Raw genomic sequence first — 11,587 nt, forward strand, 5'->3', positions numbered from 1 at the left:
TGTAAAACACTAAACTTGGATCATGTTATAAGTGTGGTTGTGCAAACTGTAAATTTAATCAGGTCGCGAGGTCTGACTCACCGTCAGTTTGACTGTTTTCTCAGTGATAATGGCATTCTGTCTGGCTTACCATACCACGCTGTAGTACAGTGGTTAAGCCGAGGTGCCGTACTCAAGCGTTTCTTTGAACTACGAGAGGAAATTGGACAGTTCTTGGAGAAAAAAGGCAGACCAGTAGGAATTTAAATGCCCGGAATGGGTGCGGGATCTGGCTTTTATGGTGGATATTACACAGCACCGCCACCCAGCCTACAAAATGATTTGATCTGATGTAACCTAATCGTATAGTTGATCGTATTGCTCATGCACTGCTAACTTATGTTTGTTAAATTAATTTTATTTTTCATACATTTGCACATTTACATTTTTAAGGCAGGATGTTTACTTTCTTCATAGCTCCCACTTGAGCTTAGTGTGGTGAGTTGGTTCAGATGGTCAGATGTAAAAATGTATCCACTCAACTATAAAAATAAACCAGTTGTTTATGAGAGTGAAATGCATTTCATTTCAATTCCATTGGCCTTTCTGAATAAATGTGTTATAATCTAATATATCCCATGTGATCAGTGATTACAAGTGGTAGCCGTGGCCCACTGGTTAGCACTCTGGACTTGTAACCGGAGGGTTGCTGGTTCGCGCCCCGAGCAGTGGGCCGTGGTGCCCTTGAGCAAGGCACCTAACCCCTCACTGCTCCCCGAGCGCTGCCGTTGTAGCAGGCAGCTCACTGCACCGGGATTAGTGTGTGCTTCACCTCACTGTGTGTTCACTGTGTGCTGTTTGTGTTTCACTAATTCACTGATTGGGTTAAATGCAGAGACCAAATTTCCCTCACGGGATCAAAAAAGTATATATACTTATTATGTAGGCTACAAATGTAGGCTGAAGGGTAAAGCATAGCTTACTGAAAAAAACTAAGCTGGAGATTTGGAGTTGTCAAAGGATATTTTGCAATTATTTCACTGGTCCGGCCCACTTGAGATCAGATTTGGCTGCATGTGGCCCCTGAACCAAAATTAGTTTGACACCCCTGCTGTAGGGGAACAGGTCAAAGGTCACTTGTCAAAGACATAGCTACTGAACTGGTTCCCCTGATTCCCTTCAATATTTTTTCAAGCGTAAACTATTTTAAACAATAATTTTAATACTTCATATACCGGTAGGCCTAATTTACGACGTGCATCTATTGCCCATGCAGCACAGCTATATCAGCACATTAGGCTACTTTCCATTACATTCAGTTGTTGGCTATCTAAACCAACTAAAGCTTGACTGAAATATTGTAAAACCATTTACTTCTTTTAACATTTATGGGAAGAGTGAAATCACTGATTAGTTACGATGGGTCCTCGCATGTTTCTGCTGAAAAACTGCTAGTTTCATCCCGAGCTGCACGTTACCATGATGCGTTTTTCCTACTTCTTTTTTTTTAATGTCGCCCGCGTTCAGAAAATGGAACATGCGATTACAGTATATTTCACAACTTTGTGAAGTACCATGACTGGGAAAGGCTGGCAAGCAAGCCGCAGACAGATCATTGGATTCACTTCCCTGTTATGTAGGCCTAGTCTAGGCCAGCAACACGCGCTGGAGAGAAGCGTGTAGACATCAAACCATGGAACGAACACAAGTTTACCCGACTGCTGTTCCCGCTGTTCATTCTTGTGAAGTTTCTTCCTTTTTTTATGCACTATGCTAATTCGATTTCATGTTCATCTTCCTAATGTATGAGACACTGTCGCTGTAACTATATACAGTACCTGTGTGTCACTAGCTTGACTCAAGGGGAGACGGGGGAGGGGGCCTTCATTAACTTGCGGGACCCTACACAACTTGCGTAGTGTGCGTATAGGGAAAACCGGCCCTGCCTGTAGGGTTATGCTATTAGGACTTTAGGACCTTGGGGAAGTGCTCACGGGACGGGGAAGATGGGTTAGCTTCCTCATTTTGAGGTCATTGAGAACATTGATGGCAGATAATTTCCCAGCCAGGGTTATGCTAGTAGGGCTTTAGGACCCAGGGGAGGTGTTCACAGGATGTGTAAGATGGGTTAGCTTCCTGATTGAAGCCCTAGCTTCAATCAAAGATTGTTAAGGCGGAGCAAGATACTTCGTCGTAGTTCATGTCTATGGGCGCGAAATGGGGATCGAATCCTGTCTGCATAAAGAGGCGTGTCGATGACGTATTGATGAGCGTACGTTGCAACCCGCCAACAGCAGCGGCATAAATAACCGGCGCACACCTGATATAAAGTCGATTTTCTCCAGACTGGAATGCTCAAAAATGCTAAAAATGTACCTGAAATGTTCACAAGGGTTTGAGGATCATGAAAACGTGCCCAAAATGCACATCCCTAACTCTATAGAACTAAGACCTTAGCATATGTGGTAAAATTCTGAGCTATGCCCATAGACTTCAATGGAGCAGTCGCTGCCTCTGCTCTGCATAAAGGGGGATTTTGAACCCCCCCTCGTGCGATCCGGGTTCCCGGAAGTGGCTCCTGATGAAGTATCTTGCTCCGCCTTAACAATCTTTGCTTCAATATAGGCATAAGAGTTTAAAACAGGATATTATCATAAGGGGCTGTATGTGACACAGAGAAGACCATAGGCTCTGTAACTCTTTGTTTTACTCTCTGTTTTTGTGACAGTTTCCTGTTGGTTACAGGGACTAATTAAGAAGCTGAGACTACAAGAGGCCAGGAGAAGTTACCCATTTCTGGATGGTAAGACAATTGAAGAGTAGAAGATAAGACTTACCTACCTATGTGTTAAAATATTATATAGCATATATTATACATAGCAGTATTGGTTGGGGGCTGGAAAAAACAAACATTGGTTGTATTTCTTCAGCATTGGTGTTCTTAGGAAAGTGTGTGCATCCTGTTTTTTGTTCATTGTGTTTTATGGATGCAACGTGGCAGTTCATTTAAACTTCACAATGAGTTAGGCGAATTAATATACAAGTGTGATACGGCCAAAAAAATGGATGTGCTTCATATAGGTGTTCAAATAACATGTTAATGGTTGTTCTAAATTACGTAGGACAATGGGAAATTCAACCAAGCAGTGGAATAATGTTTTATAATCTTTGAAAACATATAATATTACCTCAAATCTCTGAGGTTGGGTAGGGGGAGGTGGGACTCTTGTGGGCCACAATCAGACAGGATGTGTTTTTTGCAGTGAGGTACATTTTTTATGTTGTTTCATAAAGACAGTAAGTGTTTTGCGTGCTACGTATGTGCCTAGAGTGCCTCGTGTTCAAAATCAAAGCGGTAACTTTAATGAAGCGGTAACGTTTTTAATGAAAACATGCTTCACCTTGCATTCTACATGCAGTAAAGTGTGTCCTGTCTGATCACACCCTTACTCTGTCCCCCCTTCAAAGTCATCTAGAAACACCCTTGAAGGCCGTATCATTTGGTGGGTGTGAGAGTTACAGTTTTATGTTCTCTTACATGCTATTGAAAAAAAAAAACTAAAACATTTCACTTACATTCATGTCAACCAGAAATATAATAAATAAATAAATAAATAAACTCCTGTTTGAGTCAGCCTGTCAAATTCACACCTACTGTAGCCCTGGAAATGGGGCACTTTGGCTTGTGGTTAGCATGTAGGTTGGTTGCCATGGCTACATGACACCCTGTTTTTCCCTATGTGAGTGCAGTGACAACAACTCATTTGACTTCATTTAATATGTCCACAGACAAGGTAGAGTATGTTGCATGATTTTAGGAAAATATAATGTATTGCGACATCAGATGCAAGTCAAATTTGTAGTTTTTTATGGGTCATACTCATTCTATCGAACTACCCGATCTGGCAAACTTGCATAGTGCGGTTATAGCCGAAAGAGGGTCGCAAAGCGAATGCAGAAGTGCCGTTCACCGTTCTGTTATGAATTGATGACCCACTGAAATGATTTTGATTTTAAGCTATAAAAAACTCTTTGGTGTTGCTTTAAGCATTTTTGTAAAATCTTCTGTTAATCTTCATTACTGATTTGTAAGGTTTTTACCTTGGTAACATTTCAGTATTGTAGTATTATAACATGATATTGTATTGAAGTCATAATTTTGATATTGTGGCAAGACTAGTTTCTACTGCACATCACACAGTAGTTAGTTTTAAATTTGTATTGACCTTTTTAAGTTTTATGTTTGAACCATTAATCAACTGCTATGTTTTTGGTAAATTGAAATACTGAATGCGGATTTTGAATGTCTAGTGAAACTGAAGCAAGATAGATGGCAGCTAAAGGACTACAGCCCCTCAGAGGTGAGTATATCAACATCTGTCATCTTTAATATAATATATTATCATATTATACTAATATAAGTATATAATCATTATGATTTATGTGGTGAAAACTACAAACTTTTTTGGGAAGTGTTTTGAATGTTCAGCTGTTCATGAGTGATCAGACTGTGTTGTCGCATGATCAGGTGATATCCCTAATCTCTCAGACTTGAGGATTGTGCTGCTGGGGAACAGAGAAGCTGGGAAGAGTTCAGCAGGAAACACCATCCTGGGCAGAGAGGAGTTTGACCCTGATGTGAGAACACTGCAGTGTGTGAAGAGACAGGGAGAGGTAGCAGGGAGACAGGTCACTGTCGTGGACACTCCAGGATGGAAGGATTATAATCTTTTTTTTTGTATGGATTCTCCTAACCTCCTCAAACAGGATATTGTTCTCAGTGTGACTCTGTGTCCTCCAGGACCTCATGCTTTTATGTTGGTCATCCATGAAAACATGACTTTCACAGAGGCAGAGAGAAATGCCACATCAAACCACTTGCGTCTTCTGGGCCAAGGAGCCTGGAAACACTCTCTAGTTCTGTTCATTCAGGAGACTCCTGCAGAAGAGAAAGCCTTTGAGGTTAAAGGGAGAATGCTCCAGTGGCTTGTAGAGAAATGTGGAAACAGATATCATGTCCTCAACATCAAGAACAAGGATAATGCTCAAGTCACAGAGCTGCTGGAGAAGATAGAAGAGATGGTGGCTGGGAATAGCAACAGTCATTATGAGATGGACAGACATAGACTGGAGGAAGTAGAAGAGAAGAGAAGAAAAGACAAAGAAAAGGGGACACAAACAGCAATATCTAACAGATCATCAGCAGGTAATTTGTATCCAGTTGAACTCATGTAGTGTTCTGTAGTTCTTCTGCCAAATGTGTAATTGTTTACATTGGTTTATCAAATCGAGTGGAAATCTAATAATAAAGTTTGCATTATTTTTCACTGATCTATCATTCCTGCTAAAACTCTGTTCTGTTCTGCTGTCCAGTGTTTAAATGCTCCAATTTAAGTTTGTCCCACTTTTAGATGCTACAAACACATGTATTGTATTCACTGTATTAGGAACATCAATGCCCCTAACAGACTTGAGAATTGTGCTGCTGGGATTTAAAGATGCTGGGAAGAGTTCATCAGGAAACACCATCTTTGGCAGAGAAGAGTTTCAGACTGGACAGAGATCTGCTGTTTCTGTGAAGAGACAAAGAGAAGTAGCAGGTAGACAGGTCACTGTGGTGGAGGCTCCAGGATGGCACAGTCATTATCAGGTTAAATGTTGTCCTGAAATGACTAAAAGAGCTATTCAGCTTAGTCCAGGTTTGTGTGACCACTGGCCGCATGTGTTTCTGTTGGTCACACGAGCAGACATGTTATTTACTGAAAAACAGAGAATTTCAGCCAGGCAACACCTTGAGCTTCTCAGTGAGAGAGTGTGGAGATACACCATATTGCTATTCACCCGTGGAGACTGGCTGGGAGACACACCCATAGAGCAGTACATTGAGAGTGAAGGAGATGCCCTGAAGTGGCTCACTGAGAAATGTGGGAACAGATATCATGTCCTCAACAATCACAACAGCACTGATGGAAGGCAGGTGACGGAGCTACTGGAAAAGATTGAAGACATGGTGGCAGGAAATGGCAGCTCTCATTTTAAGATGGACAGAGGTCTTTTGAGAGACTTAGAAGAGAGAGAAAAGATAGAAAGAATCAGAGCAGAAGAGAGAATGATGAAGGTGAAGAAACAAAGACATGATCTCAGGTCATCACAAGGTAAGTACCGGTATGTTTTGATAGATGCATTTAGATAACTTGGAGAGAGATTGACTGTTTTTGCATTGGCTCCTTATAGGTGTTTCTGTCTAAAATGTATTTAAATAACATGTATTCTAATCTTGTACAGTGTTTTTTTTGTGTGGGATTATGGTATTATGACAGGAATAAAAAAAATACACTGTAATTAATTAAGATCATAAAGTTTGTCATGTAGCACCGTGACAATGGAAACAACAGCAACAGCAACAATTACATCACCAGCAGCAACAACACGACAACAACACGTACAGCTTGTTTACATAATGTTTACTCTTACAGGTCATACAAATCCGTCATCCCTGAGGATAGTTCTTCTGGGATTCAAGGGCACTGGGAAGTCTTCAACTGGGAACACCATCCTGGGTGACGATGTGTTTGAGTTGTGCTCTACGTTCAACTGTGAGAAGAGACAGACAGAGGTAGCAGGGAGGCAGGTCACTGTGGTCGACACCCCAGGGTGGTGGTGGGGAGCTGGCATGGCTGAGGCTCCGGAATTCCTCAAACAGGAAATTATACTGAGTGTGTCTGTGTGTGAGTGTTACTGATTGTAAATCTAGACACAGTCATGACTTGTCAAGACAGACAGCAACTACAGCAATATCTGACACTGTTTCGTGGTGCTATCTGGAGTCATACCATGGTGCTTTTTAACTTTGGAGACTGGCTGGGGGACACACCTATTGAGCAGCACATTGAGAGTGAGGGAAATGATCTTTGCTGGCTCATTGAGCAATGTGGGAACAGATACCACGTCCTCAACAATGAAAACAGGACTGATGAGACACAGGTAGAGGAGCTGCTGGAGAAAATTGAAGACGTTTTAGCAGGAAACAGTGGACATCACTATGAGATGGACAGAGAGCGACTGGAGGAAATTCAGGAAAGGAGGAGGAATAAAGAAGAGAAAGCAATGGAGAGACAAATGACAGTGGAGAAGCAAAGACAACACCTCCAGTCACTGAAGGAGCAAAGACAACACCACCAGTCACTGAAGGAGCAAAGACAACACCATCAGTCACTGAAGGAGCAAAGACAACACCTCCAGTCACTGAAGGGTCAGTTGTGCTTCAATTACTAAACTAAAACCAACAAAAGTATCTTTGTGTGTGTGTGTGTGTGCGTGGAAGGTTTTTGTGTGAGCGTGTGTGTGTGCTGTGTGTGTATCCCCAAAGTGTCTTCATTTCTCTCTCTCCCGGCTCTTGTGGGGCAACATGATTCAATCAAAGTTCTGTTGGGATTGCAAGACAGTGAGAACGATTTCACCGTCTCACAACATATACTTATTTCATTCTATTTTACAGGAGAATCATCTCAACTTTCAGAGCTCAGAGTTGTGCTGCTGGGATACAGAGTATCTGGGAAGAGTTCATCAGGAAACACCATCCTGGGCAGAGAGGAGTTTGACCTGAAGACAAGAACAGCTCAGTGTGTGAAGAGACAGGGAGAAGTAGCAGGCAGACAGGTCACTGTAGTTGAGGCTCCAGGATGGTGGAAGAATAAAAACCTCATAGACACTCCTGAGCTCACTAAACAGGAGATTGTGCTCAGTGTGTCTCTGTGTCCTCCAGGACCTCACATTTTCTTACTGCTTCTACGAGTAGCTAATTCTATCACAGAGAATTACATTGGAAACATCCAAGAACATCTGGAGTTTGTCAGTGATAGAGTCTGGAGTCACATCATGGTGCTATTTACCAGTGGTGACTGGTTGGGAGACACCACCATTGAGCAGTACATTGAGAGTGAAGAACACCTCAGATATCTGGTAGAGAACTGTGGGAACAGATATCATGTTCTCAGTAACTACAACAAGACTGATGACAGTCAAGTCACACAGCTGCTGGAGAAGATTGAAGAAATCGTAGCAGGAAACGGTGGCCAACATTTTGATATGGACAGAGAGAGACTGGAGGAAGCACAGGAAAGGAGGAGGAAAGAGAAAGAGAGAGCAAAAGAGAGAAGGATGAAGGTAGACGGGGAAAGACAACACCTCCAGTCACTGAAGCGTGAGTAGACTTAGACTTAGACTTCTTTAATATCCATAAAACTTACATAAAATGGAAAATTGTCTTTGACAGTGGCATAAAGACATACAAGAAGCACACACACATCACAGACAACACTATGCACAATAAATAGATAAACATAATATATAGGTAAAAACTATGAAATCTTATGTTCTGACCTATTTTTGTGAGTGCCCTCTTTATCCCTGGTCAAAATGTATAAGGAGGGTAGGTTGTAACAAGTAATGGATTCTTATCATTTTTGAGGGAAGAAAAACATCCTCCTAAACTAATTTAATGTGACAGTGTTAAAAATTACACATCTGCTGTGTGTCAATTTCAACACAGCAATTGTGTGGATGGCTGGGTGAAAGACAGTTTAAAATACAGTTTATTGTTAGATAGCTGAAATTTATCTTTAACCTTTCACCCAGCCACACAATTGCTGTGTTGAAATTGACACAAAATGTGCTGTCCCTGAGCACACACAGCAGATGTATCATTTTAAACACATCACTTTTTAGAGCATGCCCTCAGAAAGATTTTGCTTTGGGGCTGAACTTTAAGCACAGAGTCCTCGTCACTTTAATTTAGCGTTTAACGTTAGTGTTGTATACAGATGAAGTGTGATTAGTTTTAATGCCAAATCAAAATAATTAAACATGTTTAGTTAAATTAGCCTAATCTGCTCTGCCATTGCGAGTGAAAAATGCACTCCTGTATTCCAACCGTGTGGGATATTTTAACAATTATGTTTGAGAGCGTGAACATAGTAAATAAATCTGAATGCAAATACCATAAATACCATAAAATGTATTGTAATGAAGATAATATGAAATAATGAAAATATATTTAAAAGTACAAGAAAAACGTGGGCTACAATATGTGGTTGCCACAGGGGCAATCAGGTGTGATGAGCAGGTTGCTTTCTCTTCTCTCCCTTTCTCTCTCTCTCTCTCTCTCTCTCTCTATTTTTCTCTCCAGGGCTCGACATTAACTGTTGAGAGAGAGAGAGAGAGAGAAAGGGAGAGAAGAGAAAGTATTTGTGTGTTACAGAGTGAGTGAATATGTGAGTGAGTATATTTGTGTGAGTGTGTGTGTCCAAAGTGCCTTCATCTCTCTCTCTCTCTCTTTCCTTCTCTTGTGGGCCATGATGATTTAATCAAAGTTCTGTTGGGATTGCAAGACAGTGAGAAGGGGGATGTCACCTTCTCACAACACATATTTGCTTCATTCTATTTTACAGGAGAACCATCTCCACTATCAGAGTTCAGAATTGTGCTGCTGGGACACAGAGAATCTGGGAAGAGTTCATCAGGAAACACCATCCTGGGCAGAGAGGAGTTTGACCCTGATGTGAGAACACTGCAGTGTGTGAAGAGACAGGGAGAAGTAGCAGGCAGACAGGTCACTGTAGTCGAGGCTCCAGGATGGTGGAATAATATCAACATCATAGACACTCCTGAGCTCACTAAACAGGAGATTGTGCTCAGTGTGTCTCTTTGTCCTCCAGGACCTCTCATTCTCTTACTGCTTGTACGAGTAGTTGAGTCCATCACACAGAATAACATTAGAAACATCGAAGAACACCTGGAGCTTCTCAGTGACAGAGTCTGGAGTCACACCATGCTGCTGTTCACCCATGGAGACTGGCTGGGAAACACAACCATTGAGCAACACATTGAGAGTGAAGAGGCCCTGCAGTCTCTGGTGGAGAAATGTGGGAACAGATATCATGTCCTCAACAATCAGAATATAGATGACAAGCAGGTCACACAGCTGCTGGAGAAGATTGAGGAGATGGTAGCAGGAAATGGTGGACGTCACTTTGAGGTTGACAAAACTATTCTACAGGAAGTGGAGAAGAAGAGGAGACACCTCAGTACAAGAGTGGAGGACAGAGAGACAAAAGCCTCCAAACAGGAGGTTGTATTTAAATATGTCATGGGTGAGTTGTTTATTATACAATGATCGGAACATTACCAATACACATGATTTATCTTTTTGTTTTTATTGAAATACCGTATGCCATCCTGCTGACTACCAGCAATTTAATTTTGTCCTCTCTAGATTACATTACTTGACTATATCCCACACCATGCATACTACTTAGCTAACTCCTTTTGTTCTCTACAAAATACATTTAGGACTTTTAATTGAGGCCAAATGTATGGGGGTGGGGTTTTGGGGAATATGTAAATTAATGAACTGTTTTACAGGTGAATTTCAGCCTCTCTCTGGGATAAAGGTGATGCTCCTGCAATATGTTGTGGAATTTACTTCATAACAAGACACAGACAGTGACAGAGGAGAGATGGCAGAAGGAGTAATGCTTCAGTGTGAGGAGAAGTTTAGGGGAGGTCGAGAGATTACTATAGTTACGATGACACCAAGTAAGAGAAGTCTAGAAGAGACTAAAGCAGAGTTGGTGTCTCTGTGTGATCCTGGTCCACATGCTTTAGTGCTGAGCATTGACACAGATCTTCACTTCACTGAGAGAAGAAGGAGACAATTCCAGACACATCTGGGGCTTATTGGGGACAGAGTTTGGGATCAAGCCATAGTGATGTTTGACTCCTCTGATGACCTGACTGCAGACAGGAACATTGAGGAGTACATTGAGAGTGAAGGAGAGGCCCTGCAGTGGTTGGTTGAGAAATGTGGGAACATGTATGTTCACTGGACAGGTGAGGAGAGCTGGCCAGGTGTACTGAAGAAGGTTGATGAGTAAGTCGTTCTCAATGGAGGAAGCCATTTCCAGTATAAGGAAGGGAGGACAAATGAGACCAAACCTGCAGACTGGAAGATGGAGGTGCAGCATCTGGAAGACCTGAAGGAGGAGAATGACCTGGCGAATAGAATCGGGCCTCCCCTCATGGGTCAGTTGTGGTTTTGGTTAATTTTATGATGACAGTGAGCTTAACATGAACAGTTACCAGGTTTCAGTAGGCAACCACATTAAGACTAGTGGCAAATCCCCTGTGTATTTTGAGATTATTCTTTTTTATGGTATCAAGTAACTTTATATTAGCCTTTAGGTATCTAAATATTAACCTGACTCCGCCAGATGGATTTGCTCCGCATATCCATCTGGGAACTTTTCATTGAAGAACTTTTGGGAAGGGGCGGACATACTGGTTAGCTGATTGGATAAACCATCTGTCTATCACCACCTTTGTTGGTTATCGACAGGCCAAATCAACCAATTAGATGAACAAAGTATTCTTCTAATGCCGTGTAACATACAATTAAGTTAGGTAACGTGACAAACGTTAAGATGTTTTAACTTACCATTTATGAACCTAATCAACGACAATTCCCATCTAGTTTTCACGGTAGGCCCTACACTTCTGAAGATAGTATATTCCTCCATTATGAACTGGAATCAGCCGTGGAGGATGTCTG

At 41.7% G+C, this 11,587-nt stretch overlaps 1 pseudogene; it reads left to right on the forward strand.

The window, feature by feature from the left end:
* The first annotated feature begins 4,309 nt into the window (after window positions 1-4,309).
* On the forward strand, window positions 4,310-10,913 carry LOC143117440 (GTPase IMAP family member 8-like; annotated as a pseudogene).
* Window positions 10,914-11,587: the final 674 nt, after the last annotated feature.

Source organism: Alosa pseudoharengus, unplaced genomic scaffold (assembly GCF_046254945.1).
Source record: "Alosa pseudoharengus isolate Yale_2024_CS ecotype anadromous, Long Island Sound unplaced genomic scaffold, YU_APseudo_1.1 YU_APseudo_1.1_scf_1, whole genome shotgun sequence".
Taxonomy (NCBI): domain Eukaryota; kingdom Metazoa; phylum Chordata; class Actinopteri; order Clupeiformes; family Clupeidae; genus Alosa; species Alosa pseudoharengus.